This window comes from Triticum urartu, chromosome 6A (genome assembly GCF_056163025.1).
Source record: "Triticum urartu cultivar PI428250 chromosome 6A, HENAU_Tu73, whole genome shotgun sequence".
In the NCBI taxonomy this organism is placed as follows: Eukaryota; Viridiplantae; Streptophyta; class Magnoliopsida; order Poales; family Poaceae; genus Triticum; species Triticum urartu.
In genome coordinates, this window is record NC_141878.1 from 466287950 (window position 1) to 466293381 (window position 5432).

Sequence of the window (5432 nt, forward strand, 5' to 3'; positions counted from 1 at the left end):
GAAATCTTGTCACGTTCTCCGGCAACAAATGGATATCTACAAGGAATCAAGAACTGACAAAATAAAAGCAAGCGTAAACTTGTGATAAATGGGGCTTTCAGTTTCACAAATAACCATCAGCAGTTAGTAGCACATTGCAGCCGCAACAGAACCAGCATAAGATAACAACACCGAACAGATACAACCAGCATCACACACACATCTCCAGCAGCACAGATAGTAGCCGTACTCCACAAATTAAGATCTAGATAGGAAACTGAGAGAAGCAAGCCTGAGCCTAATGTGTAATAACTAACTAGCGTAATTAGCTTATCAGCAAAGAGATTTCATTCATCACATCATCTTCTATTTGATAGTGCCCAGATAAGTAATCAACTGGAGCTTCATTCATTAAATCTAGTCTGAGAATTGGACAAATCTTCTTGTATTTAGCCTCCAATTTTGTACTCCTTCCGTTCGGAATTACTTGTCTCAAAAATGGATGTATCTAGAACTAAAATACATCTAGATACATCCATTTCTTCGACAAGTAATTCCAAACGGAGGGAGTACTTTGTTGGCTCTCTTTGTGTACAATTGAGAGAGGTTCAGGAAGAGAGATAGGGTAAGGGAGACGGGGCCGAGGGGAGCGAGGGAGTATCTGCACATGGAGGGAAGAATGGCCTCACCGGCGTCCACCAGTGGTGGCGAGGAAGCCACATGGACGATGACTGCCTCAAGCAGAAGAACAGCGCCGATGACGGATCTTTCGAGCTCTCGTTGCAGTTGTCAACACCCACCTCGTCGTCCTCGTCAGGAGGCCCCATCGTCGTTCACCAGTGATGTCGGCTGGTGCTCCTACCACCCAGCACCTCTGACAACCACTTCGACCGAATCGATCTGCCACCTCCCTCGTCGAGTCAGATCACGGGTCGAAACCGCAGCCACCTCCACCTTCTCCTCCCACCCTCTCCTTCCTCCGTCAGACTATCTAAGACCAATTGTACTACTGTTGAGTTTTGCCATCTAAAATTAGATTTGACCAAACAGTTGCTCACATATGTCAGAATTGAATTCCAGGCAAGCAAACAATTCACCAAACACTTAGAGTGCATTTCCTACAGGAAGGAAGTAAGGAGACGAAGGAGAAGATGATCCAGACTTGAGATGCATACATGAAGGAGGCCAGTTTGGTTGATTTGATGATAAAACTGTAGGGGCTATGGGAATCAAGGATCACCTGCTTGACGTGGTGGAGGCTAAAGATGCTGGATGAAGACGAGAGCTGCTTGCGTGGTGGTGTACCGACGGAACGTGCGGCGGAGCTTCGAGTGAAGAATGAGACCTGCGTGGATGCGGCTTCGTGACCGCGAGGACGACGTCGGGAGGAGCATGGCTTTGTGATGGTGAGGATGATGGCGTTGACGGCTCCAAGTAGCGAGCTTGCCGATGGAGGAAAGCGAGAGTGGCCGGCAGGCGGAGCAAGGGGCGGATGGCACCCCGTGAGGGCGAGGCTTACATTGTGCGGGGTGCGGGAATGGGCGGCGCGGGGGGTGCGGGGATGGGCGGCGCGCGGGGTGATGCCTGCGTAGATTGGAATCAGGAAGTTGGATAAATGGGGAGGTGGGGGAGATGGGGGCGAGTAAAATTATCCGGCGACATACATGGAGATAAAAAAATTGAGAGACGCGGGAAGTCTTTGCGCGGTAAAGAACGCGCTAAAAAATAAGCGAAAATAATCCAGAAACCTCAGATTTGGTTATAAGTGTAAATAGTTTGGGATCGCCAAGTAACCACATATATGGATAAATATTTTTTATGTTTATTTTTATTGGATAAATCCGCATTCTTAGTTCTTTTTCAAAAAAGATCAAAGTTTATGGGGTAATGTGTATGAAGCAATATGCACGTAGTTTTAATAAAAAGGTATAAAGCCAGTGGTAGATAAAGGATGTCACTATCTGTCCACGGACTCGTTCGCAAACACAAATTTGGGAGCCGGCCATCCATTATTATACCCGAAATGCCTGCATGCATTTTCAAACATAAAAATAAGCCAAACAGAGAAATTTTACGCAAACCGGATAAATAAAGTACGATACATTTACATAAACCGGGCGAGGACAAGCAGTGAATCCTCGAGGGCAATCTTGATTGTTAAGACTTTGTATTTGTATTAGTTTGTAACTTCTCATATACCTTATAAATGTTGGGGAACGTAGCATAAATTCAAAATTTTCCTACGTATCACCAAGATCTATCTATGGAGAAACCAGCAACGAGAGGAAGGAGAGTGCATCTACATACCCTTGTAGATCGCTAAGCGGAAGCGTTCAAGTGAACGGGGTTGATGGAGTCGTACTCGTCGTGATTCAGATCACCGATGATCCTAGTGCCGAACGGACGGCACCTCCACGTTCAACACACGTACAGCCCGATGACGTCTCCCACGCCTTGATCCAGCAAGGAGAGAGGGAGAGGTTGATGAAGATTCAGCAGCACGACGGCGTGGTGGTGGATGCAGGGCGTCACAGTAGCAGGGCTTCGCCTATACTACGAGAGAGAGACGTAACGGGGAGAGAGGGAGGGGCTGCACCAAAGGCAAAAGGTGTGTTTGAGAGGCCCTCCTACCCCACTATATATAGGAATCCCAAGGGGGGGGGGGTGCGCCAGCCCCTAGGAGATCCAATCTCCAGGGGGGCGGCGGCCAGGGGAGGAGTCCTCCCCCCCCAAGGCACCTAGGAGGTGCCTTCCCTCCTTGGGACTCTTCCTTAGGGTTTCCCCTTTCACCCTAGGCGCATGGGCCATAAGGGAAGTGGCACCCCAGCCCACTTTGGGCTGGATCCCTTCCCACTTCAGCCCATGGGACCCTTCGGGATAGGTGGCCCCACCCGGTGGGCCCCCGGGACCCTTCCGGTGGTCCCGGTACAATACCAATGACCCCGAAACTTGTCCCGATGGCCGAAACAGGACTTCCTATATATAAATCTTTACCTCCGGACCATTCCGGAACTCCTCATGACGTCCGGGATCTCATCCGGGACTCCGAACAATATTCGGGTTACTGCATACACATATCTTCATAACCCTAGTGTCACCGAACCTTAAGTGTGTAGACCCTACGGGTTCGGGAGACATGCAGACATGACCGAGACGTTCTCCTGTCAATAACCAACAGCGGGATCTGGATACCCATGATGGCTCCCACATGTTCCACGATGATCTCATCGGATGAACCACGATGTCAAGGACTTAATCAATCCCGTATACAATTCCCTTTGTCTATCGGTATGTTACTTGCCCGAGATTCGATCGTCGGTATCCAATACCTAGTTCAATCTCGTTACTGGCAAGTCTCTTTACTCGTTCCGTAACACATCATCCCGTGATCAACTCCTTGGTCACATTGCGCATATGATGATGTCCTACCGAGTGGGCCCAGAGATACCTCTCCGCTTACACGGAGTGACAAATCCCAGTCTCGATTCATGCCAACCCAACAGACACTTTCGGAGATACCTGTAATGCACCTTTATAATCACCCAGTTACGTTGTGACGTTTGATACACCCAAAGCATTCCTACGGTATCCGGGAGTTGCACAATCTCATGGTCTAAGGAAATGATACTTGACATTAGAAAAGCTTTAGCATACGAACTACACGATCTTTGTGCTAGGCTTAGGATTGGGTCTTGTCCATCACATCATACTCCTTATGATGTGATCCCGTTATCAACGACATCCAATGTCCATGGTTAGGAAACCGTAACCATCTATTGATCAACGAGCTAGTCAACTAGAGGCTCACTAGGGACATGGTGTTGTCTATGTATCCACACATGTATCTGAGTTTCCTATCAATACAATTATAGCATGGATAATAAACGATTATCATGAACAAGGAAATATAATAATAACCAATTTATTATTGCCTCTAGGGCATATTTCCAATAGTCTCCCACTTGCACTAGAGTCAATAATCTAGTTCACATCGCCATGTGATTAACACTCACAGGTCACATCGCCATGTGACTAACACCCAAGAGTTTACTAGAGTCAGTAGTCTAGTTCACATCACTATGTGATTAACACTCAATGAGTTTTAGGTTTGATCATGTTGCTTGTGAGAGAGGTTTTAGTCAACGGGTCCGAACCTTTCAGATCCGTGTGTGCTTTACAAATCTCTATGTCATCTCCTAGATGTAGCTACCACGCTCTATTTGGAGCTATTCCAAATAACTGTTCTACTTGGAGCTATTCTAAATTATTGCTCCATTATATGCATCCGGTATCTCTACTCAGAGCTATCCGGATAGGTGTTAAGCTTGCATCGACGTAACCCTTTACGACGAACTCTTTTTACCACCTCCATAACCGAGAAACTTCCTTAGTCCACTAGTTACTAAGGATAACTTTGACCGCTGTCCTGTGATCCATTCTTGGATCACTCTTGTACCCCTTGACTGACTCATGGCAAGGCACACTTCAGGTGCGGTACACAGCATAGCATACTGTAGAGCCTACGTCTTAAGCATAGGGGACGACTTTCGTCCTTTCTCTCTATTCTGCCATGGTCGAGCTTTAAGTCTTAACTTCATACCTTACAACTCAGGCAAGAACTCCTTCTTTGACTGATCCATCTTGAACAGCTTCAAGATCATGTCAAGGTATGTGCTCATTTGAAAGTACCATTAAGCGTTTTGATCTATCCTTATAGATCTTGATGCTCAATGTTCAAGTAGCTTAATCCAGGCTTTCCATTGAAAACACTTTCCAATAACCCTATATGCTTTCTAGAAATCCTACATCATTTCTGATCAACAATATGTCAACATATACTTATCAGAAATTCTATAGTGCTCCCACTCACTTCTTTGGAAACACAAGTTTCTCATAAACTTTGTATAAACCCAAAATCTTTGATCATCTCATCAAAGCATACATTCCAACTCCGAGATGCTTACTCCAGTCCTTAGAAGGAATGCTGGAGCTTTGCATACTTATTAGCATCTTTCAGGATTGACAAAACCTTTCGGTTGTATCACATACAACCTTTCCTCAAGAAAATCGTCGAGGAAACAATGTTTTGACATCCTATCTGCAAGATTTCATAAATAATGCAGTAATCGCTAATATAATTCCAACAGACTCTTAGCATCGCTACGAGTGAGAAAGTCTCATCGTAGTCAACTCTTTGAACTTGTCGGAAAACATCTTAACGACAAGTCGAGCTTTCTTAATGGTGACATTACCATCATTGTCCGTCTTCCTTTTTAAAATCCATCTGTACTCAACAGCCTTACGACCATCAAGTAGTTCTTCCAAAGTCTACACTTTGTTTTCATATATGGATCCTCTCTCGGATTATATGGCCTCGAGCCATTTATCGGAATCCAGGCCCACCATCGCTTCTCCATAGCTCGTAGGTTCATTGTTGTCTAGCAACATGACTT